Source organism: Dama dama, chromosome 9 (assembly GCF_033118175.1).
Source record: "Dama dama isolate Ldn47 chromosome 9, ASM3311817v1, whole genome shotgun sequence".
Taxonomy (NCBI): domain Eukaryota; kingdom Metazoa; phylum Chordata; class Mammalia; order Artiodactyla; family Cervidae; genus Dama; species Dama dama.
The window spans coordinates 62,003,242-62,030,272 of NC_083689.1; the positions used below are offsets into that span (position 1 = coordinate 62,003,242).

Consider the following 27,031-nt stretch of genomic DNA (forward strand, 5'->3'; position numbering starts at 1 on the left):
TAGGCAGTGCCTGATAAATGTCATATATATAATTTTTAGACTGTCAAGAATGAAAACGTCAGAACAAACAGGGTGAATATAATCAAGGCCATATATTCAACATCCTAATGGCATCAGGGGTCCCACACTAAGTTCTGCATTGCCAGAAAATAACAAAAGAAACCAATATTTAGCAAAGGGCAGAGAACAAGAGAACTAAATTCCTCCACAGACAGAAAAACGTTTCCAGAGTCTGGGGTTGCATAAGTGTCTTTGCCAGAGGAGAGGAAGACTGGTTGAATCAGGTGGGAGCTGGCAGCAGGAGATGCAGTAAACAATGAGAATTAGGGGCTTCTAGTGGCAAACTCAAAAGGTAAAAACCTCACTTGGACAACTTTCTGGAAAATTAACTGACTGCATATTTGCCTGAAGAACACTCTGCTTGGACTAGCAACTCTACCAAGTAGACTAAAAAGACCATCAGAGAAGCTAAGTTAGCTGTACAGTGATGATCAGAAGGTCTGATCCTAATTGCAGAATATCCCTGATTACAGAATCTTGGGTTGTGTCTCCCACCTCATCTCTCTAGACCACCCCAGAAGATCTGTAAGATTCCACCTGTGAAAACACTAGGAGTTCTTAGAAGGGAAAGAAGGAAGAGGACTACTGGGTAGAAAGAAAGCAGGGTGGAATGAGCTTGGGAAAGCAGGGTTCTTAAACCTGTGGATGACAATCTGCAGAAGATAACTTTCAAAAATCAACTAGAAGCAATGGGCATAGAAGATGAGAGGGGTCTCTTCAGGAAAGAAGACAGCTGGTCACCAGCAGAAGAATCTGAAGAAGCACTCCCAGGCAGATGGGGTGGGGGTTGGGGGGGGGTGCTGTTGCTCTGCAGAGAACTCCCCTTCAAGATCCATGAAGAAGACAAGAAAGAACAAACAGAAGCCCTGTGGAAATGGAGATGGTGGCAACACTAGTGAAGTACTTCAGCCACCTTGGAAGAAACAGGCTCACTGTTGGAAGTTAGGAGGCATTTAAGAGTAGAATGGAAAATAAAGATTCCAGAAGAATTAAAATCATGGCTTGTTGAGGACTAGGACTTAGTTACCAGGCAGAAGCAGCTGTTTCAACTCTCTGCTAAGAAAAATGTAGATGTTATTCTACACAGCATTTACAAAAGCTATAAGGGGGGGTGAAGTCGCTCAGTCGTGTCCGACTCTTTGCGACCCCATGGACTATAGCCTACCAGGCTCCTCAGTCCATGGGATTTTCCAGGCAAGAATACTGGAGTGGGCTGCCATTTCCTTCTCCAGGGGATCTTCCTGACCCAGAGATCGAACCCAGGTCTCCCGCATTGTAGGCAGACGCTTTGCCGTCTGAGCTACCAGGGAAGCCTACAAAAGCTATAAAGAGTATGCAAATTGCAAGAAATTGCAGGGAAATGTTGGTAATAAGGAGTTTGTGGTTAACAAAGTTGTGACAGGAATAAGAATATTTCACTGTGATACTGGGCGCGGCTCTACACATTTTAGAGACTCCAGTGTGCCAAAATCCTCTTGGCTCACCCTGATGTGCCAATGTCCCAGGGTTAGGCAGCACCACACCTACTGAGATTATTTGTAAGAATTGGAGTATGAGTGGCACACACGCCTCTTGATGAGAACAGTCTTGCACTATTGCTGGGCTGTTTGCATGATTTCCTAAAACACCTGGCAAAAGATGCTATGTCTCTGTTTACTGCCAGTGATTACAGAGTGGCTTCTGCTGAGAACCACCATAAAGCCCTGTGAGGGTCTGCTGAATACTCACTGTTATGTCTGCTATCTGTAAACACTCTTTTTGTTCTTAGTCTTTCTCTTGTATAATTGATGTTCTTTAAAACTGCTAATGTATAACAGGGCTTATGCTTCAGTTAGTTTTCTGTTTTGTTCCAAACAGAAAATAAAAGGAGTGCAGGCTCCTTTTCTCATTCCAAAGTTCCTACCAGTGCACACAGTAATTAGACAAAGAAGAAACATTCACTGGAACATTTTATTGCCTACTTGACAACATTGCTTGAATGCTGTGATTCTACCTCTTTGAAACCACACAATTTTCTGTGTTAAGACTGTGTGCAAAAAATGCCCTGATTCCTAGTTCCAAAGGTTCAACTTAATATATATATATACCTGAAAACCCAAGCATTTGTGCTTTTTTTAAGTGCTTGAAGTAAAAGAGCCCATCCTCTGAAAGTTCATTTGTGCTGTTGCTTAAACATTCTGTTAATATCGTTCAAATTGTTGAAGGATGGTAGTTTGGTCCACAGTTTTTGCATTTGAAGCTAACACACATTCTAACATGATAGAGGCAATGCACTACTGTACAGCCACAGTTTTCTGGAGAAGGTGATATTTTAGGAATTGCATTTCAGATTTTAAACAAAATCTGTTTCTAAATTTCAAAGTGGTTAAAAAAAGAATGGGAATTAGGAAAAGGGCATATAAAAGATTTATATGATTTTATATGACATAAAAGATTTCAAAGGTACAGCTTGTGCTATTTCTTACATTGTGTGATAGGTATCTGAGCATTTGTGTTGTGGTTGTTGATATTATTATCATTGTTTAAACTGTATCTGTGTATTAGTAATACAAATACTCTTGCATGTATGATACATGATAAAATAGAGAAAAGACAAGGAGGAAAAAGTGGGAAAAAAAAAAGTAGATGCTTTCAGGTATAAACTGGCCCTAAATTTGAGAGGATTTGCTAAGTGCAAAGCATCAGTATGTTTACTTTTAAGGCATCCTGTCTTCTCCAATATCCACAGGTCTCTTTGACACCTTTTCCCTCAAGGACAGAGACTTACTCCTTTCCAAAAATAGTCCTAAGTAGACTAGGAAACTAACCCAGTATAGAGGACCACTTTATGGAGAAAGGGATGCAGACTGGAATAGTGCATTACATTAGGCAATGGCCTGAATATTTCTGCTTTCTCTGTGAAAGTTCCCATGAAAAGCAAAGCAAAGAACGAAGGACATTTTGTGACAGAAACTGTTGGTCAAAAAAAGGACCTCAAATATTGATCCAGTGATACAGAGATTTCTGGGTTTCACAGACCAGTTAAATCTTTTTTCATAATTATTTATTGCAAATTAAAGTAAAAAGCACAATATAAATCTAAGACAAAAAATCACCCACAATCTTTAGGAAACATCATTTTTATCACTTATCTGTATAGAGTTAGAGTTTCCTGTATCAGTAATAATATCATAAATACAGTTTTGTTTGTATTCTATTTTGCTTAATGTCATATCATAAGAATTTCTTTTCTTGTTTCTTTTTTTCTTTCCTAACTTCCTAAAATAACCAATATAAATGGTAACTTTTAAAAAATATAACTGGGAAAAAAACGGGTAATCAAATGTAGCATTGCCAATTTCGTTCTATAAAGACATTGATAAAAATTACAATGTACTTTCATAATTGTTTCTTAACATCAAATAATCGTTGTAATTTTGCGTTCTTTTTATTACTTAATGGTTCTTATTTTTTTCTCATTTTGTCTTGGAATGGCCAAAAGTCTCCTATGAATCAGGTACTAGCATTTAAGAACCACTCATGAAAACCAATGGTCCTCAAACATCATTTTAAGGAACTCTTGGAAGTCCCTGGCGTGGCCTGAACAGTGCAATAAAGAAAAAGCAGGCCCAGCGATTTGGAATCCTCTACTCCGACGTCAATTCTGATACATTTGCCTTTTATTTATCTATATTGAAGTACAGTTGACTTACAATGTTGTATCAGTTTCAGGTACACACACACACACACACATATATTTTAGATTCTTTTCCCTTACAGGTTCCCTGATAGCTGAGTTGGTAAAGAATCTTGCCTGCAAAGCAGGAGACCCTGGTTCAATTCCTGGGTCGGGAAGACCCACTGGAGAAGGGATAGGCTACCCACTCCAGTAATCTTGGGCTTTCCTTGTGGCTCCGCTGGTAAAGGATCCACCTGCAATGCAAGGGACCTGGGTTCGATCCCTGGGTTGGGAAGATCCCCTGGAGAAGGGAAAGGCTACCCATTCCAGTATTCTGGCCTGGAGAATTCCATGGACTGTATAGTCCATGGGGTTGCAAAGAGTTGGTCATGACTGAGCAACTTTCACTCTCACAGGTTACAAAATATTGAGATATTGAGTACAGTTCCCTGTGATATACAATAGGTCCTTGCTGGCTGCCTATTTTATATATAGTAGTGTGTATATTTTAATCCCAACCTCCTAGTTTATTCCTCACACGACCCTCCCCACTGCTCTTTCTTTTTATATTGGGTTATAGAGGATTTTTCTTTTTCTAAGAATATGGGTACTAAGCAAAAAGCAGGAGTCAAGAATTTTGATCAAGGACTCAGAAGACTATGTGTGGCTTCATTTTTTTCCAAAAATATACCAGTGTGTGTGCAGAAGAGCAGGTGAAACTTTAGTCAGTAAGTCGGTGGCAGAAGTTAAGGGGCAAATAAGTCAGTCTCAGTTCAGATTACAAAATGCTGTACTAGGGCTTAGTTTTGGGAGAGCAATGAAATAATAATAGATACTTAATTAGAATGCATATTCCTCTTGGGAAGAAACTTCATCTTCATGGAAAAGGGGCATATATTTCCTAATTTCTTCTTCATAATGATCTTTAGCTAGAGCAGACTTGAAGCCATACAACACTGGAGGGCAGTAATGGAGTTGTTCCATGATGCATATAACAATGTATAACACCTTGAAATCAAAGATGCCAATTGTAAAACATACCTCTGTAAGTTTTTCAACAAGTTTAAACATATTCTTTTTCTCAGGGAAAAGGTCTCTTTAGGAAATATAGGCTCCAGAATGTATTCTTTAAGCTAGCTGTTATCACTTCTCCCAAAGAGAAGGGGCTACAGGTGAATCGTGCATGCATGCTAAGTTGCTTTAGTTGTGACCAACTCTTTGTGACCCTATGGACTACAGCCCACCAGGTTCCTCGGTCCATAGGATTCTCCAGGCAAGAATACTGGAGTGGGTTGCCATTTCCTCCTCCAGGGTATCCTCCTGACCCAGGGATTGAATCCAGGTCTCCTGTATTGGCAAGTGGATACTTTACCATTGAGCCACATGGGAAGCCCCCTCTCCCCGCACCCCCACTGAGCACACTAGTTCCTAAAGAGTTTTCCTGAACTTTATGCCATGTACTGAAATATATAAGTCATTATTGAGTATCTTGTAGCTTATGAAAAATGCATTTGGGGGAATGCAATTCAATGGGGAAGGCAATTCTGTACTTGGATAAGTACTTGGGTAAGTACAGATGCATGTGGGAAAGAATAAGTCATTTCTTTGCCAAAAAAGGACTTCAGTTATAGCTGAAATATCCTTCATCTGTGCCATTTCAGGAGGCAAGAACCATCTTCATACTTCTAATTTCCATCTAAGCAATGTTTTTTGTTTGTTTGTTTGTTTTTTAACTTAGACTCAGAAACAAGGTATGAGATGAAAAATCCCCAAGGAGATTAATATAAGTGCTCAACCTGAGGGTTTGGTATTTTTCCACATGAAAAATACCCATGAAGCAGAGGCTTATTTCCCATTAAAAAACCTGATAAAACTAGCCTAAAGTACCTGGCTAATAGAAAATCACTAGTAGGCACGCGTCAGCTTGCTGAATCTTCAGGTAAGCTAAATACCAAAGGAATGACATTAAGGCAAATCCTTAAAGAATGCTAGTAGAATGCCTGAGGAGACTAAAGGATAGGGACTGAATTTCTGCTTCCCAAGTATGTATTTTACCAACTGGACACAAAATGAGGCCTTATATCAGAGGTTGACCAAAAGGAGCATGGCGAGAAAGTTACAGAAATATTTTCCAATTCCATCACTGGATAGCTGTTTGAATTTTGGCAAGTTTTTTATTTCTATGACTCAACTTCCTTTCTCATTAGTTATGTTGGCATTCTGTTTGTACCCATTTCATGTAATTTTTGTAGGGATTAAATGAATTCATGAATGATAAATGCTTAGAATATTCATAGTATGGTATAAACAATAATAAGTATTGTTATTGTTAAAAATGTATAATATATAAAAAAGAATACAATCTTCACAACTCAATGCAGGAATTGCCATTATAAGATTCTTAACAGGTATTCATGCAGTTTCTTCTGGGTCCCCTTGAGTGAGAAGGAACTCCCACCTTTCTAAGACAATCATTAATGGGCAACTCTTACTCTCAAAACTTCTTATTTTTATCATGCTTAGATTTACTATATATTATTTACCTTCTCACTTGTTCCTTGGAGCCACAAATAAAAAGTCTAACTGGGAAACTTTTCAGTATTTTAAAGATAGCTCTTTTGTACTTCCTGAGTTTAATATTATTACTTAAAGAAAACCTTCAAATAGGTCTTATGCTAAATGCTGTACATAGTGACCTCATTTAATTCACAAAACAACCCTAATAATAAATTTATATAAATAAAAGTTTATAATATTTACCACGGTAAATCTAGTTTCTAATCTAGTTCTGAAGTATGATAGGAGCTAAAAAAAAAAAAAAAGAAGAGCAATAAGTTAATGAATAAATCTGCTTTTTATTTCGCTTAAGTAAAGTAAGGTTTACAGATGACAGATACACTGTCCAACATAAATGGGAGATGGTAGGGTTATGATCGACAAGAGTTCTGCTTGACCCCAGAGCTCAGGCTCTTAAACACTGCCACACCATGTTCTCTAGTCAACATCATAATCCCTGTTCCTAGAGCAGCTCATATCAACAGATTCTGGAATCTTTATTCAGTTCTGGGAAGACAAACTTGAGTTCTCTGTGGCATAGCCCTTCCAGGCCAAAGAAACCATGTCCATTAATGTTATGGAGAATACCTTCTAGGTCCTGAACTCAAAAGGCAAGAGCAGCTACCAGTCCTTGCCCCTTACCAGTGGTCTTGCCATAGAGCCTTGCAACAGCTCTTTGAAATCATCATTTTCCACTGTCTAGAGTTTTCTTGTAGCACTTAGCAAACATCATAAATGAAGAATGTTTTGTTGAAATATTGGTCAAATAAGTAAGTTACTTCCTAATATTTGGCGTAGTGAGAAGTGCAAATGCTTCTCTTCCTTTGGAAAATGTCGGTGCAATTGATGATATTACTAGCTCAGTAAACCCCTTGATATTGGGCGTGAGGAGCTCTTGATACAGTAACCTATACTTGATTTCTTCAGGCCAGCCCTATTTGGAGACAAAGCAGTCATGGTCAAAACATGAGGGAGAGCCCAGCTTATGCACCATGGGATTCTTAAAGACATCCACACTGACCCTTATGCTGGTGTTTGAAGATGCCAGTGATCTTCTTTAGAAACTTGAATAAATAACTTCCAAAAAAGAGTAACTATATTCCCAGTAGTTATTCAGCTAGTTCCATCAGTAGCTCCACTTCCACCACAAAATGTGGGGCTCTCGAGAAAGCCATTCTCATACTGTAGAGCATGCATCGCTACTTTAGCCTGGTCAGCAAAGATAAATGACTGGATCTGCTTTGTGTCCAGGATGCAACAGACCTGCAGGCTTCCAGGTGATGAGGGCTCTGCGTAAAGGGCCAAGACAGCTGGTCCCAATAGCTGCACTAATCACTTTATCAATGAACGAAAACGGCACTGTTGCAGAAAATGAGGAACCCAGGAACCTGTCTTTAAGACCTATTTCAGATATTTACTAGTTCTAATATCTTAGGCCAGTTATTAACTTATTTAAACCCAATTTCCTCTTCTATAAACTGGAGATGATAGTAATAGCCAACTCAGTCTTACACATGAATCAAAATATATGTGAAAGCACTTAAGAATTGTTTATGTACCATCCAAATGTAAAGTAGAATCTGGGTCATATTATGTAATCATATTTTACAAGGAAATATTTCCCATGATTCATTAAGTCTTTCGAACCTGTTCTAGGGTCCTGTTCTGGGGAGCAGCTATTTCTTAATAGAGATGACACATCTGGCTAGGATATAATGCAAACCTCAAATGGGCTAGGCTGATAATAGCAGTTCATTCCTCTTGACTCCACCTTACTGCCCTATGGCACTTTCAGCATCGTGAGAGCAACAGTCCCTCTTGGTACTAGAACATTCATTTATTATCAGAATCTCGACTAAGACATTCTGAGGTGCTTTCATCTCAAAAGAGAGCAAGTTTGTCATTGTTGTTGTTTTATTTTACTTTTAAAGCATTTCTTTCTCTCCATCAGGAAATCACTGAATCATATAATCTGTTTTGGAGTAGACCATAAAATTAATATAAACCAACTTCCTGACTATATAAGAAATACCAGGAGATCCCTGAGAAGTGAAAATCATCTATCTTCTGATTTGATGAAAAAAAATCTCTATTCAAAAGGGAAAAAAACCAGACCAAACCAGCCCATTCATGACCTGAGTCAATAGACTATTCTCACCTTATTCAGTAGAATTCAACTGACTCAACTTGTCATCCATGACTGATATAAAATTTTAAGAATTTAAAAATATATCACTTTTTTGTCTACTCCATATTTACTGAGTACTGAATACAACCTGGCATCACTTACTAGAATAACCACTCATGAGTCTCTGTTCAGGGTCCTTTTCCTCATACTCCATTCCCAATCCAAAAGAGCAATCGTAGTATTCACACCTTTGCTGAGTGATGGAAACTAAGTATTATTCTGATTCAAAGTCTTGACGAGAACTTCATGTCAGCTGGCACAAACTAAAAACTGAAGTAAATCTCATATTTTTTCCAAAAATAATTGATTCTCATTATAGAAAGTGGTCACTTCACAACATGTGGTATAGAACTACTACTTTTATGTAATCTCAAAATTGGGATGAATTTTTCTATCTCAAAATCAAAAGGTCTTTCATATGTCATGATACGTTTTAGCATAATTTTTGTAGAATCAGAGATAAATCTGACATAATAGTTTTGCTATGAAGCTGAGTATTTACCCCTTCAAGTGTCAAACCTGGTTCTATTAAAAGAATTTTAAATTCAAACCATTATTAAATGGAGTCAATAGAGAACACTGGTCAAGTGTACTGGCTTTAGAGTCAGAAGAATTCTGTTGGTTACTAGCCTTATCACTATACGACTAGGACAAATCACTTTAATTTTCTGGACCTCAGTTTTCTCATTTATACTGTAAGAAGTGTTATAGTACCTATCTGTTTGAATTTCTATATGCTTAAAAGCTATAATTTTTGTTAAGTGCTAAACATTGGCCTTCCTACATAATAAGAATTTTAGGATGTTTAGCAAGTATTATTATAAAATGTCAGGTTTCTCTACTTACTCATCAGAAGATGAAGAATGTGATTTAAATTTTCATTTTGATTCAGAGTGAAAATTATTAATATATTTTAGAGTATACATGCATGTGGTAATAAAAAGTGTTTTTCTTAACTCTCTTTGATGTTAAGCCTTATAAGTAAAAGAGAATAATACATTAGCATAGACGTTAAGAACATGTTCTTTGAAGTCACAAACTTTGGTTCAAGCAATATATTCACCAATTACTAGCTGTATGGTCTTAAAATTTTATTTAACTTTCTCTGTTTGGGTCTCCCTTTGATGATTACTTCTCAGCCACTGCTGCTGCTAAGTCACTTCAGTTGTGTCTGACTCTGTGCGACCCCATCCCTGGGATTCTCCAGGCAAGAACACTGGAGTGGGTTGCCATTTCCTTCTCCAATGCATAAAAGTGAAAAGCGAAAGTGAAGTCGCTCAGTCATGTCCGACTCTTCGCGACCCCATGGACTGCAGCCTACCAGGCTCCTCCATCCATGGGATTTTCCAGGCAAGAGTACTGGAGTCGGGTGCCATTGCCTTCTCAGCCACAGTCTTCTATAAAACCAGGTGCAAAATTGGTTATTCTCAGCGTACCTCAACCCTTTGAACTTAATGTTATATTTTTCAAGAAATACTGTAATTCTTGTCTCTACTAGAGTCTGTAGCTCTCCTTGGCCAGCATCATGTCTTAGTTAACTCCAGTATCCATCTTAAGACCTAAAAAACTATAGAGACACAACATGTGGCAGCAGAATAAATAAATGCTAGAAGCAGATCAACAGGAAGAAGATGAGTTTAATTTTGGATACCTGATAGGTTGACGGTACTACAGAATATTTAGGTAGAGGTGTTCAAAAATTCACTAGAAATTCAGAATGAAAACCCTGGGATAGTGGGAGATATTGATGAATATTTTATGTCATCTGGAAGTATAACTGAAGTCACAGCTAAACATAATCCCTAAAATTATCCCCAAACTATTTGTAATACATTATGAAAAGGGAAAGTGAAAGTCATTCAGTCGTGTCCAACTCTTTGCAACCCCCAGGCCAGAATACTGGAGTGGGTAGCTGTTCCCTTCTCCAGGGCATCTTCCCAACCCAGGGATCAAACCCAGGTCTCCCACATTGCAGGCAGATTCTTTACCAGCTGAGCCACAAGGGAAGCCCAAGAATATTGGAGTAGGTAGCCTATCCCTTCTCTAGCAGATTTTCCCCAACCCAGGAATTGAACCAGGGTCTCTTGTTATTATTGCCAACTGAGCTATCAGGGTAAGCCCATAATACATTATACTATAAACTAAACATGGATGATGGCTTTCATCTTTCATCACTGCAAATGCACAGAGTTCATGTGATTGTCTTCCGCTTACAGGCAAAGGACAGAGCTATGTGCAATTGTGTAATTCAGAGGTCCATTTCCTTCTTATATTTCATAGAAGACAGACCAGGACCAGGTTTTTGTATTTAGAGTCTATCACACTTAGTTGAAAAAGCCAAAGGCATGAAATCAGGAATAGCTCACAAAAGTTAATATTAATATATTATAATATTAATAATGCTAATATATTATTTAAAATATAAAAATATATTTCTTATAAGAAACAGTCACCAGGAGGAGTAATTATATATCAAAAGTGATGAACCTGTAGGCAAAACCTGTTCCAAAAATTAACAATTCCAAATTTAAATATATAAACAGCTTTTCTTTACAAAGTTTTATAAACCTCACTTGAAAGGTGTTTCAGGGGATTTAAAGTGTTACACTAAAGAACAGTATTCTGCTGATGTACAGGATTTTCAGATCTATTATGTTCTTTTTCTCACAGTATAAGCTGTGCCAAAGAATCATAAAATAATCCATCCACAAAGCCACTGCTTAAATTCTCTCACCAGGAAGCCCACCAGGTGACCCACCTAGCCATGCTGAATACTTCTATTGGCAGGAAACTCACTTCCTGTTAGTTTGCACAACACATCTAGGACAATGCTAACAGCTAAAAAGAGGTTGCGCTTTTTGCTCTATACATTTAAAACTGGCAAATGGCTCGAATGTTTTGCTAAACCTAAAACAGTTCTGTTGTTCTATAAACCTCAAAGGCGATTTGAAGAATAAATTATATGGACTAAAACAGTCTAATAATTTCAGAATGATTATCTTACAGAACCTATTAGTACTACTGAAAGAAACATAGAACAAAATTACAATTGACCTTAAGAGATATATATGTTTCATTTTAATTATTTCCAAAATGTATTATTCATGAAGGAAAAGAAGCATAAAATGTTTCTGGATGTTTATTTAGGTTTCCTCATCCTCTGCTATTTTTTAAAATAATAAATCCAGAATGAAAGAAAGTTAACAAGCTATTTTGACTTTTTTGAAAACAAAAATTAATAATAACTTGAAATGGTGATTTTTCTTCACTGCATTACATCAATCAGTCACTAAGATATCCTTGGACTGCAGCCTTCCCTTTAAAATTGTTGACAAGTAGGAATAAGTTTCTTCAATCGTAATGGTGAAGTCTGATGCTAAGAAAATACTTACACGTTTAATATGAATCATTTGTCTTTATAACCTCTCCATGAAGCAAGTAACAATAAATCTGAATTTTTACATTTGGAAAAGTTCTGAAATAGTTTATAGTGCATTCTAAGCACAGAGGACATTTATTTGCCAGGAAAAGGATGCCATGTCTTGGGCACCACAATAAATTTAATTGCTTTTAAGTAAAATAGACCTACAGTAAATTCTTTCCAAAACTTCTGGTATAGAATTTAAATCTTTAGGGTTACTTAAGTCACAATTAATAGCTAATAGACCATTACAGAGTCTCTTTGTACTAGAATTTTTTTCCTTGCCAACAATGGAAATTAACAGCTCAAAGAACTTAAGACACATGCTTTTTTCTAACCCACGCCAAGTAAATAAACCCTAGGTTTTGCTTGATTCATGTGGATTCTTCACTAAAACCTGAAAAAATGAAAGAATTCATGAGAAGACTGTAGCCTTGACTTCTGACACCTGTAAAGTGTACTTTTACCAGGAGCTGCAGGTATCCCCTCAAGTATAACAGGGAGAAACACCCTGGATTAGGATTCTGAGTGTCCCCTTCATCCCTAGTAGACTGGGATGAAGCATCTAGAAAATGAATCCATATAAAGTTATGCGTATTCTAATGGGTCAGCTTCTGTCCTTCCATTACTGTATTTGATCCCTAAGACTCTATCTGAAATATCTTATGCCCTTATTTGATCTTATACCCTTATTTGGTCTTTGGAGACTTTTCTATGGATTGTTAAATGCTGAAGTAAAACAGTCATCATCAAATGAAAGGCTAACTTTTACTTCTCATCATTATGACCACAGCCATCAGTGTCATCTGTGAGCAATGTATTGGTTCAACTGTTTCTGGCTAGCTTAGTAACCACAGGAAGATGCCTTGATCATCTCTGAAACTCTTTCATCTATCATTAATCAATCAATCAATCATTGAATTCCTAAATGCATGGTATTGTGCTAGGCTCTGGGGCAACAGAGGATAAGATGGCTGGATGGCTTCACCAGCTCAACTGACATGAATTTGAGCAAACTCCAGGAGATAGTGGAGGACAGAGGAGCCTGGCATGCTGCAGTTCACAAAGAGTCAGACACAACTTAGTGGTTAAACAACAACAACTGGGAAAATAATCATGAATGGAATTGACTTTGCCCCTGCTCTTACAAGTGGACCTTATTATTTTTTTTTTGTAGTTGGGGAGATATGACATATTTAGTGCAGTACTTTAAATATAAGAGCCACTCAATAAATAACTTTTGATTAAACAGTAACTGGGTTTAGGCAGCATCAGCATTTTCATTGTGCTACTCACCACTTAAAAATCTCCAAAGGATACTCCGAGAATTTAAAGAAATGAGAAATGGTTCCTGACTTTATGAAGCTAACATCTGGACTTGGGAGACAAGTATATAGAGGGTACTTGCTAAAACAAATAAATATGCAAGAATCCACAGGATAAATACAAAAGAACAGACACTAGATACCACAGGTGATCAGAGTATGAAATGATTACTAGGCTGGACCACTGTGAAAATGTTTCTGAAGGACCTGGGCCTTACCCCGTAAATCTGCCTAAAGATTTCTTAGTCAGCTTTCAGCTAGAGTCTCTTCTTTGAGGATTTCTTGGGTGACTCTCCTCCAGCAATATCTATTGTCTCCATTTTTGATGCTACTGTTTGCTGAAGGCAAAAATTAAAATGGAAGCCCATATACTTATATATATAACGCGACCCCATGGACTGTAACCCCCCAGAATCCTGCGACCATGGGATACTCCAGGCAAGAATAATGGAGTGGATTGCCATTTCCTTCTCCAATGAATCTTCCTGACCCAGAGATTGAACCCAGGTCTCCTGCATTGCTGACGGATTCTTTACCATCAGAGCCACTAGGGAAGCCATAATTTACTTAGTCCAACTATTTAAAACTTATAGCTAAGACACATTTAAATAAAATTATATCCTCCTACCTAGGCAAATAATAGCATTACTGCAATATGAAAACCCAGGTTGAAATGTAAAATTCTCAAACTCCTCAGAATTCTTTCCTGGAATATGGTGGCACGGGAGAAATTGGTCATTGGTCCTTCTCCTGACCTGCAGAAGCTCTCTTCTCCCCACTCCCAATCCTGTAAGGCCTCATAAAGAGCCTTGTGCACACACACTTGCACACCAAAGCCTGTATGTCCAAACTTCACTCAAACCCTGGCAAACAGTCACACCGAGGTGACATTTTAACATGAAGGGTATGTATCCCAAGAATACAAGCTGCCTTGGAGAATGGAGTTGAAGAAGACATCTACATAGTTACTGTTAGCAGGATAAAGTCCTCTTGGGATGGGAATTCAGGAGATTACAACTGTTTTCAGGGCATGTCTTTGATCTACAAGCTCCTAGCCCTGTTGGGAGAGGCAAAGAAGTCCTTTTTGCAAAGGTTTGGGGCTTCCCTGGTGGCTCAGATGAGAAAGAATCTGCCTGCCATGCAGGAAACCCAGGTTCCATCCCTGGATTGGGAAGATCCCCTGGAGAAGGGAATGGCTACCCACTCCATCATTCTTGCCTGGAGAATCCCATGGACAGAGGAGTCTGGCAGGCTACAGTCCATAGGGTTGCAAAGAGTCGGACATGACACGTGACTTTCACACACACTAAAATGGTACCAGTGATACTTAATTTTCAAAACTATCATAAGAATTAGCAGTTAATGAGAAGGGAAGTACTTAGAACATAAAAATGCTATCAATGCTAAAATATATAAATGCTGTTGTAGCTATGATTCCTGTTGTTATCACAATATGTTTGAAAAACCATTAGGTGCTACAGGAACACATGGAACATACTGGTAATGCTGACTCCTTTGGACTCTATAAGACCTTGTCATTAACTAAAGCATCAAGGAGAATCTACACTTGTCATAGCTTGAACTATGAACTATGTTGAACTAACAATCTACACTTGTTATTCTGAAGAAGCTCTTCTGCTCTTAAGTACTTTAAAGTCCAGACCAGCAGTATAGGTAGTATCCCTGATAAACTTTTGAGTCTTGTATCCCATTTCTACTTTCTGACTCTAAGCTTTCTTTTCCTAAATGAAGCCTTCTCCCAGCTCAGCAAAAACTTCTAGCATGCTTTTATGATCTCAAATCAGTAAGAGATGATTTAATAATCAAGATAAGTTATCTTGCCTGAAAATATTACAAGTACAAAAGGCTTGGCTGGCACTGTAAGCCCATCTGTCTTGCTGCTACCTCACTGCCCTTGGTCACCTCAGCAAATGAGAATAGAACTTGCTTCCGGGCACTTTGCCTTTGCTTTCCATCTGTCTTCAGCATGTATTTCCCTTTCAGCACTGCCCTATGTGTGCCTGAGACGACAGCAGCCCATAATTATCTTCTGCCCAAAGAATTCTCAGACACTGTCACCTCACAGCTCCCTGGAAGACATTGAGAAAAATACATTTTTATGACTATCAAGAAATCATAGAATCTTGGTGCTTGAAAAAGACCAAAAAAATTTTTTTTTAATTTTTCCATTCAGAGAGGAATCTTGTTCCATATCTATAAAAGATCCTTATTCAACTTTTACTCCTATCCGGATAGCACTGAAGATGGGGAATTCAGGCCTTCATAAGGCAGCCTATGTCATTGTTAGGCATGTTGAGCATACAGAAAATTGTCTGCTTGTAATCTTTTAACTGCTCATATTGATGTATCATATCCAGGCACTGGGGTAGAGGCCCAAGATGCAATGGTGAGTAAGATAATCCTTGTCATCAATGAACTTTTATGTTGAACCAAAATGCTAAATAATACAATGGTTAAGTTGATGAGCTCTGGAATCAAATTTCCCAATGGGGTGTCCTGAGGAAATCTGAGACCTGATGGTATTTTTAAAATAAAACTTCTTTCCTTAAGAACTAGGCCTGATTTTTCTCATATGTTTGTTCTAGTTACAATATTAATTAAGCCCCACTGCGCTTGGTCATAACACAACCTTCAGCACAGAATTACAGCTTCTTCATGAACTCCAGGATGCTGCCTTGTTATGCAAGCTACATATTATAATAGAAATCACACATAATGGACCTGGCTTTTCATGCGTGCACTCTGGTTATTCATTTAATATGTTTTATGTCAAATATGAGATAGTACATGGTATGAATAGTGAAGTAGGAATGGGTCTGGTAATAATAAAGGGTAAAGAGATCACTCTAGGAAAGGATCAAGATGGTGGAGTAGGAGGATATGGAGCTCATCTTCCCCCAACAAACACATTAAAAATATATCTACATATTCAACAACTCTCACAGAAAACTAGAGGCAGAAGATCTCTTATATAACCAAACCTGCAAGGAAGATCCCTATTTAACAGGGTATAATGGAGGGAAAAAGGGCATCAGGATGGGACCAAAGTCTCTGGGAGGAATCTATAAAGGGTGGAAGGTCCACACAAGTGACCCCTCACCCTGGGAGGCCCCCGTGCTTGCTGGGAGGTCCACCAAGACAGAAAGAGAGGGTGGAGGGGTCTGGCCTCCACTCATTAGGAGTGTGCATTGTTAGCCTGCTAACATTCAAGGTGGCGAGAGAACAGCACTTATGGCTGCCTCCTCACTATACTTCCCTGTCCAAAACATGCACTGGATGAGGCTGCTGGTATGAATTGCACGTAGGCCCCAAATCTTTGAGAGATGGGCCCTGGGAGAAAATTCGGTCCAGCTGTGCAAGACTGCCAAGAGGGCCCCCAAAAGGGCTGTGACACAGGGCAAAATATGCCCACTGAACATCCAGGGCAGCTTTTGGACACCACACCATTACACTCCCTGTTAAGGCTGGCATCCATTCCAAAAACAGCTCTGGCACCAAAAATACTGGACTTACACAGTCTACGCAGGAACACTCCCATGTAAAATCACCCCTTCAAGGGCACAGGAGACAACAGTTTCTCATAAACTCATCAAATCAGAAAAAGCTAAATAAAATTAAAAAGCAGAGGAACTATTCCCAATTAAGAGTATAAGAGAAATCCCCTGAAAGAACAAAGAATGAAACAGACCTCACAGTTTACTAGACACTGAGTTCAAGATGGAGGTAATAAAAATGATAAAGGAATTAAGAAAGATATCATTGCAACAAAGAACTAGAAACTATGAAGAGGAATCAATCAAAATTGGACAATTCATTTGCCAAGATAAAAACCAAGCTAAATACAATGAATAGCAGATTATATAATGCAGAAGAATAAATAACTTATCTAGGAGAGAGAACAACGGAAATCATCTAATCAGACAGCATATAGACAAAAACGAAGCAAATTATGAGAGCTATGGGGTAATATAAAGTGTGCTAACCTATGCATAATAAGGGCTCCAGAAGGAAAATAAAAAAGGAATTGAAAATGTATTTGAAGAAATTATGGCTGAAATCTTCCTAAAACTAAAAAGAAATAGATATCCACGTACAAGAAGCATCAGTTCAGTTCAGTTCAGTCACTCAGTCGTGTCCGACTCTTTGTGACCCCATGAATCGCAGCATGCCAGGCCTCCCTTCCATCACCAACTCCCAGAGTTTACTCAAACTCACGCCCATCGAGTCAGTGATGCCATCCAGCCATCTCATCCTCTGTCGTCCCCTTCTCCTCCTGCCCCCAATCCCTCCCAGCATCAGGGTCTTTTCCAATGAGTCAACTCTTCACATGAGGTGGCCAAAGTATCGGAGTTTCAGCTTCAGCATCAGTCCTTCCAATGAACACCCAGGACTGATCTCCTTTAGGATGGACTGGTTGGATCTCCTTGCAGTCCAAGGGACTCTCAAGAGTCTTCTCCAATACCACAGTTCAAAAGCATCAATTTTTCGGCGCTCAGCTTTCTTCACAGTCCAACTCTCATCCATATATGACCACTGAAAAAACCATAGCCTTGACCAGACGGACCTTTGTTAGCAAAGTAACATCTCTGCTTTTTTAATATACTATCTAGATTGGTCATAACTTTCCTTCCAAGGAGTAAGCGTCTTTTAATTTCATGGCTGCAGTACCATCTGCAGTGATTTTGGAGCCCAAAAAAATAAAGTCTGACACTGTTTCCACTGTCTCCCCATCTATTTCCCATGAGGTGATGGGACCAGATGCCATGATCTTAGTTTTCTGAATGTTAAGCTTTAAGCTAACTTTTTTCACTCTCCTCTTTCACTTTCATCAAGAGGCTTTTTAGTTCCTCTTCACTTTCTGCCATAAGGGTGGTATCATGTGAATACCTGAGGTTATTGATATTTCTCCGGGCAATCTTGATTCTAGCTTGTGCTTCCTCCAGCCCAGGGTTTCTCATGATGTACTCTGCATATAAGTTAAATAAGCAGGTGACAATATACAACCTTGACATACTCCTTTTGCTATTTGGAACCAGTCTGTTATTCCATGTTCAGTTCTAACTGTTGCTTCCTGACCTGCATACAGGTTTCTCAAGAGGCAGGTCAGGTAGTCTAGTATTCCCATCTTCTTCAGGATTTTCCACAGTTTATCATGATCCGCACAGTCAAAGGCTTTGGCATAGTCAATAAAGCAGAAATAGATGTTTTTCTGGAACTCTCTTCCTTTTCCGATGATCCAGAAGATATTGGCAATTTGATCTCTGGTTCCTCTGCCTTTTCTAAAACCAGCTTGAACATCTGGAAGTGTACGGTTCACGTACTGCTGTAGCCTGGCTTGGAGAATTTTGAGCACTACCTTACTAGCGTGTGAGATGAGTGCAATTGTGTGGTAGTTTGAGCATTCTTTGGGATTGCCTTTCTTAGGGACTGGAATGAAAACTGACCTTTTCCAGTCCTGTGGCCACAAGAAACATAGAGGGTCCCAAACCAGACCCACACAAAGATATATCATAATTAAAAACAACAAAAGTTAAAGATAGAATTTTAAATGCTTCAAGAGAAAAAACAGAGTCAATAGCAAGGGAACCCCCATAAAGCTATCAGTTTATCTCTCTACATAAACTTTATAGGCCAGTAGGGAGAGGTACGATATATCCAAAATCCTGAAAGGAAAAACCTGCAACCTAGTATACTCTATCCAGCAAGATTATCATTTTACAATGCATGTATGTGTGTGTGTGTGTGTGTGTGTGTGTGTGTGTGCGCGCGCGCGCATGCACATGTGTTCTGTTGTGTCTAACTCTTTGCAACCCCATGGACTGCAGCCCACCAGGAGCCCTCTGTCCATGGGATTTCCCAGGGAATGATATCAGAGTGGGTTGCCACTTCCCACTCCAGGGGATCTTCCTGACCCAGGAATGGAACCCACGTCTTCTGCACCTCCTGCTTGGCAGGTGAATTCCTTACCACTGCACCACCTAGGAAGCCCAGAAAAAAAGGAACCCTCCTACATTATTAGTGAGAATGTAAACTGGCACAGCCACTAGGTAAAACATTAGGGAATTTCCTTAAAAAACTAAAAATAAAGCAACCATATGATCCAGCAATCCAACTTTTGGAAATATACCAGAAAATATGTAATTAATTAAAAAACATACATATACCTCAATACTAATAGCAGCACCACTTACAGTAAAATAGCCAAGACATGGAACTCAAGTGCCCATCAAATAATAACATATATATATATATATATATATATATATATATACACACACACATATATATATATACACACACTTTCTTAAACCAATCATCTATGCATATACATATCACACCTGTGTGTGTATATGTATATACACACATATATATGTGTGTATGTGTATATATATATATACACATATATGTGTATGTGTGTGTATATATATACATATATGTGTGTGTAATGGAATACTCCTCAGTCATAAAAGAGAATAAAATATTGCCATTTGTAGCAACAAGGATGGACTTAAAGAATATAGGACCTAGACCAAGACAATATAGTTAGAAAAATATTTCTAACTGAAGTCAGAATGAGAAAGACATATATGATAGCAATTATATGTGGAATCTAAAAAAATAATACAAATGAATGTATCTACAAAACAGAAACATATTCACAGACATAGAAAATAAATTTATGGTTACCAAAGGGAAAGTGAGGTGAAGAGGGATAAATTAGGAGTATGGGATTAACAGATACAAACTACAATACATAAAATAGATAAGCAAAGAGGACTTATTATATAACACAGGGAAATATATCCAGTATTTTGTAATAACCTATAATGGAAAATAATCTGAAATATATATATATATATATATATATAACTGATTAACTTTGATGCATACCTAAAAATAACAAAATAGTATAAGTCAACAATATTTCAATTTTTTTTTTTAAAAAGGAGATTGTTCTAACAAAACAGACAACTGCCTTTAGGAAGTAAGAGAGGAAAGCTCCTCCAAAATCAACCCTTAGTAGAATATTATAGTCTCCTAATCCATTGGTTCCTCAAAGAGACTAATCAGATTCTACTATGCAATTCAAATGTATGTATATTATATGCCTGAGTCACACTCTATACCTACTGAATCAGAATCTTTGAGTTGAGGGGAGCAAGTGTTGAAGGAAGGCATGTAAACTCATTCCAAGTTCATCTTTTTTCACATCTGTTTCTTGCTAGTTAAAAAAAGAATATACTTCTATCGAACTGAATAATTTAACAATCACAATAATGTTAAGTCATGCTGTCAGAACCTTAGCTCCACAAGCTGTTAAGAAGAAACATTTTCCCTGGAAGTCTTGTTCTTAAGTAACCTGATGACTTTGTCCTTGATGTCACATGTAAACAGGTTATTTGTAAAGTGACTTCATAATGGGAATCTAAAGTTCTCATAATGGGGCCACTGCTCTCAAATCATCAATTGAGGCTTTGAGGATTTGCTATGAAACTTTCAACACAAGGAACTCCCGTGGATGAATTACATTGTTCTTTATGGAAAAGATGAAAACTTTCTTTGTGGCTCTCATGGTTATTGGCTATTTCTCATGTAAGGATTTGTCAAAGAACCTCAGGGAGGGAGTAAACAATTGATCTTCTAAGGGCTAGTAACAGACCAATGATAATCGTTTTCTAGATGAAGGAATTTCTGAAATTTTGACATTTCTCTTGGAGTTAAAAAATTCACTACCTTGACTAAAATAATTGATGGTGGTTGAATCCATTTTTTAATATCACAAGAATTCAGCCATAGACAGATTTAGACTCAAGATATTTTAAGGGATGATCCTAAGAAGTATAACCAACATTTGACAGGTAATTGGCCTTTGACTTTATAATCAATTTCATCTCTCCTCCCTCTTCTTCCTAATACTTGCACACCAGCCAGAAACCTCCACAAGCTTGCACTTCTTGTGTGCACACACACAAATGCCTTCTGCACAAGGCAGTGTCAGTTTCTTATGTGGCTTACTCTTAGAGCACAACCTAATTATACCAATGTCACCAATAAGGGAAGTCCATGATGGGAAACTGAATCTGCTGGCAGGATGGCACAGATAGAGGGGGAGGCAAGGAGGAGTTTCAGTCTCAGCAGCTGAAAGAAGTCAAGGCTGTGAAGTAGGCATGAAGGATGAAGGTAACAGGAACCATTAAAAGTTTGGGTAAGCAGTTGCTGACACAGAGGTCAAACAAAGAGGTCAAAAAAATGTTTCCTCGGAAGCAGACAGAGTTTGGAAAGAGTATATTCAGAAGGACAGGAAATGATTTTTTTAAATGGAGGCAGGTATGTAAGTGTTCTGTCAGCAGGTAGCCAGGATAACTATCAAGAATCGGACTTTTCTCTGGAATGGATCTAGCAATGTGTGAACTGCCCGGTAGTGGAGGATATGCTGAGTCCCAGGATTTAAATCTCTCCTGCTTAAGGCCAGCATTAAAGCTAGGTATGGTGGTGCACTGTGTCAGGCATGAGGAGAGGAAGGGAGCAGTGTTCAGGAATCAGGCCTAACCAGACAAACCTTGCGTGAAGAAGCCACATATTTTTCTGTGAGTTTCATGGTTATGAATTTACATGGGATTACTTAATGGGTGAATTAGCTGTTTACATCTCAGCACTACATTTCTTGATCCATTTTCTGAATATTTTTGTTTCAGATATTTTTGGTAACATCGGAGAGAAGGTAAGTTTGCTACTTCCTGCATAAGAATGATTTTTACAATCTTAAGCTTGTAGCATTTCTATTAGATTGAACCATATTAACTCATATGAAACTGCTAACATTTGACCATTGTTTATCTATAGAATGGCAGATCACTGGTTCAAGCGAAACATCTCTGTCAAAATAAATGCTGAGGAAAACCAGGACTCATCCCTGTCTCTTACTGCTTCTTCACCTTTTTATCAACCACTAGATATTAAAGCTCCTCATTTTAATTTTTTAAATATCTTTCTTCCTTCTAAGTGCTTCCCTGACAGCTCAGTAAAGAATCTGCCTGCAATGCAGGAGACCGCAGTTCGACTCCTGGGTCGCGAAGATCCTCTGGAGAAGGGATAGGCTACCCAACTCCACTATTCTTGGGCTTCCCTTGTGGCTCAGCTGATGAAGAATCTGCCTGCAGTGTGGGAGACCTGGATTCGATCCGTGGGTTGGGAAGATCCCCTGGAGAAGGGAAAGGCTACCCACTCCAGTATTGTGGCCTGGAGAATTCCATGGACTGTATAGAGTGCAAAGTTCCATGGACTGTATATAGGTTGCAGAGTCAGACACGACTGAGCGACTTTCACTTTTTCCTTCTAAAGTCATTGCTGATGCTTTTATTCCAGCCTTTCTCACTTTTTGCCCACATTATTGCAAGAGCCATCTAACGATCTCCTTGCACTTAGTTTGATACAAGGGTTTTGGAAAACAGAGTTTTATTGGAACACAGCCATACTCATTTGTTTACATCTTGTCTCCAGCTGCTTTCAACAACAAAGCTGAGCAAGGAAGATGTAGTATGGCTTTTAATAGGGAAATACTTACCACCTCGAGCTTAATAGGAAAAGTTTGCCAATCCGTGCACTAATCTCCACAACCATAAGAATGGGCCTTCTAAAATGCAAATCTGATTAAGATGCCACCCTCCTTAAAGAAAGGCTCCTACTACCCTTAGGGTAAACTTTTTGCATATCCTCCTTATCCTAGCCTCTTCCTCCCTAAAAGGAGAACTTCATTTCTCTTACTTTAGATTCTAGCTAACTTTAACTATTTTGGGGTCCTTGCTATTCCAGTGTGTCTTTGTATTATAATTCCCTCTAATTAAATTATACTTCTTTCTATGCTTATATCCATCTTTAGAAATCCCTTTCATTCTTCAGGAACCCACTAAAGAATTAATTCTTTGGTAAATTTTTCCCAAACACACTATATGGGCTTAATCATTAAAAGAAGAGCTAAGAGACATAAACAGTGTTTCCCACAGTGATTTGAGTACTAATGATGATTTTAGTGAATATCTAATGAATATCTTGTATTACAATAATTAAAGCTTCTTTAATGTGTTAGAAAGAATATAATAACAACTTCAAATTCAAGACAGCACGGATATTCATACTTAGGACAGATCTAAGGTGAACAGTCAAGTTTAAAAAGGCAGCCAATTCAAGGAAACTTTAAAAAAATGGCACCTGGATTTGGAAGGAGTCATGAACCAAGTGGCTGAAACTTGGGAACCATTACTGTAAGTAATGGGAGTGACTGAAGTTTTGTACACAGGGCAGTAGCTGGAAAAACTGGATATATGGATAGGCTGTGATCTGAACCTATGGAATAGGGAATTGGGGCAGCTCATTCCTAATCTGCCCATTACAAAATTCTCATGAACTTTACAAGTCTCCCTGTTGCCTGCAGACAAATTGTTCTGTCACTCAAGTTCCTCTAAGACTAGCTTACTCCAACTCTGGTAATATTGAAGAAATTAAAATAAAATGGGGGAAATATTGGTAAAATTTGAAACTGATAACTTCTTCCCTCACTATTCCAGCTTCCAAATCTCCAAAAGACTGAACTATAGCCAGTGCCAGAGTGTCGCTCAGGGTGTCCCAATCTAGGCACAAGAGTTAATGGACGGTGGGTTTGGATGAACTAAAATAACTCCTGAGTCACCTGGACAGTGGTTGTAGTCAGTTATTCCCAGACAGTGGGTACAGTCATTATTGCTACTTCTCAGAATAATCTACTTCTCCAAGAAGTTACAGATATAAGACAGTCAAAGACCAGGGCTGCACAGCCTCAGCTGCCTTTCAGAGTGAAAATTGCAAAGACTCTGACTGCTGAATTTAAGATAAGAAAGTTTTCATGTTTGAATTTTAAAAGAAGACATATTTTATTATTATCTCCTCTGTGTACAAAGTTAGACATCCAAGTACTTATAGTAGGAGCCATTAAGAGAACTTGTCGGGTAGAGAGTTTGACCTATGAGTTTTGTTTTAGGACATTTCGTGCAGTTATTATCAAAAGAAGACTGTACAACAGAAACACAGATGCTCCATAAGAGTCAGCCCAATATGTGCCTCTAATAATGTTACATATTCTAACTCCTGCGTATACTGCTTTGCTAAAATGTAAGTGAAAACACCAACCCCCAAACAGAACCCTCTTGAAAATCTATTGTGTAGCTGACTGATAACACTTCTACATATTTTGGAAAATGTGTGTGAACTCCTTAAGATGTGATTCTCTAAACTAAAAACAATGTCATTGGAATTTCTGTTGTACTTTTTGAACCCAAGGGGTGTGGGGTAACTGGGATTAACTGAGATTTTGAGTCCCACCTCCAACTCTAGCATAGAACCCTCCCTTTATCAGCGTTGAACATTAGGTTTCAATATAATTTTATGGGGAAAAGCTTTTGTTCCTAAAATGTTTGAAAACCATAGTTGTAAGACAAATCACTCTTTTCAAGATAACAAATCAACAAGTCTGAGGACTTTGGATTGAATCCTGCCCTTGTGGTTAAGTGATACTGAGAAATCTCATAAGTACTCCAAACCTTGAGCTCTTGTTTAAAATCTGAGATTGTATTTATGATATTTACTGCTTCACTTGCTAAATATCCTTTGACCACAGTGACCCTTCTTTCCTGATATTTTCAAATGTACAAAGCTCTTTCCTGCTTCAAGACCCTAGGACAAACTATCCTCTCCTATAAGAATTTTTTCCCCTTGATTTTCATAGAGCTAGTTCTCCCTCATCATTTAAGTTTCAGCCCAAGTATTTCTTTCTTACAGATGCCTTCCCTGACCATCCTACCTAACACAGATTTATCTCTGACATTTTCCATATTAATATGCTTCTGTCTATAATTCTTGTAACACCCAGATTTTCTATTTATTTCCTAAGTTTAAGCTCCATGAAGTCAGAAGGCAGGTTTTTTATTTATTCATAGTACTTGGCACAGTGTCTAGCACCACATATGCACTGTAAATATATACTTATTGAACAAATGAGTTCTTGAGGAGAATGAACATAATGGGTGTAAAAAGCATTTTTAAACTTAACCCTTTACAGGTTATGTTTTTTTAAGTTTTATCACTTGTTGTATTTGCTCAATCTCTCAGACTTGAGCATACGGTTAAGAGTGAAGACTGATTCTTATAGACTTGAATTGGAATTTCACCTCTTCTATTTAAACTATGATCTAGGACAGATAATTAACCTCAGTAATTACCTGAGAGGTTGGTCATGAGAATTAAAAGGCATAATGCATAAAGGGAGCCTAGCATAATGCCTGTCATACAGTAGGCCATTAGTGTTCTTGTTATGTTGCTTCTAACTAGAGGACCAACCATCCCAGTTTGCCTGAGACAGACGGTTTTTCTGGGATGGAAAACTTTGAGTGCTAAAACAGGACAGTCTTGGACAGACCAAAATAGTCATCTTACCATCAACATGCTTTCATATCAACCCCTCGTTTTCCTTCTACATTTCCCAACTCTTTTCTTCACTCAGACCATAAAAACTATATCACAGTCATCTTCAGCTAGTACAACAATATCTTTCAGACAATCTCAAACCTCATCTTACGGGCCTCTACGGTATTGGTCACAATAATTCTATGGAACACACTGAGACTCCTTAGAGGAAGAGAAACGGTATAGATGATTGCTATCTCTCCTCTCAAATTTATTACTAGCTCTTCACTTCCATCTTTTCTTCAAATTTACTATCTACCCACTTTCCTAGGATCTCAAGGTTTCAGGGAATTGAAAAATAACTTCTCAGTGCTAAGAGTTCACCCTTAGGGTTTTAGTTTAAAAGCAGGGTGAATATTAAATTTACTTTGTTAAAGTATACAACCCAGTCTTTAGTATAGTCACAGAGTTATGAAACCATCACAGCTATCTAAAGGTCAGAATAGTTTTAATCAAATATAAACCTATATCCATTTTACCATTCCCTTCAGTATCTGGCAATCACTACTTTACTTTCTACCTTTATGTATTTACCTATTCTAGACTATCAGTAAAAACAGAATCATGCAATATGTGACTTTTTGCTTGGAGAACTTAGGGACAAATTCAAAATATCACAGCTTGTGAGGGGAGAAGCTAAGAAACAATTCCAGGAATCTAACATACAGAGCCCTCAAGCTTAACTTTGAATTACTTTGATTAGAATCTTATATTTGACCAGAGTTTTAGAATATTTAAAAACAATCTTTCACACTTATCTGTTTCACGAATCTTTAATAAATGCTTAGTAAGTTCCAGACACTGTGCTAGGTGTAGGGAAAAAGTGGGGAAGAATAAGATACCATTATTCTCAGACTATTACTATATGTAATACAGATATATAACTAAAAGCCTGCTATAGTTTAGAAAGTATTTCCCTAAACAGGGCACCTATGAAAGCCATATCAATACTGGATGGGAGGCAAAGATGAGATTATTCCCTTTTTATACATAATAAGAAAAGACTCCAAAGTTAATTCCTTTCCTCAAGTCAAATTGGAAGGATTTACAGAAGATGAACAATGTTTTTTTGTTTCCTATGTGGCTACTGTTACTTTTTTTAAATGGACCATTTTTTCATGAAAAATGCAATAACAAAAGTCCACTGACTATAATTTATCGCAAAACGTAGTAACTGGCTTGCTGCTGTTACTACATTTCTGCTGAAGATGACAAATATTTTCACTTGTGTTTTCTGCACTACTGTATTTATCTTTTTCTTGATAATTATGCTCTTTGCCCCCCAAAATAAGAATCCTCCCTGTTTG

The 27,031-nt window shown here is 38.0% G+C and overlaps 1 protein-coding gene and 1 pseudogene across 1 annotated transcript in view; one reads left to right on the forward strand and one right to left on the reverse strand.

The window, feature by feature from the left end:
* LOC133061439 (sperm-associated acrosin inhibitor-like) overlaps positions 1 to 27,031 on the reverse strand; it is a 142,638-nt gene that overhangs the window by 112,760 nt on the left and 2,847 nt on the right. The window lies entirely within an intron of this gene.
* LOC133061438 (mortality factor 4-like protein 2) lies at positions 687 to 1,769 on the forward strand (annotated as a pseudogene).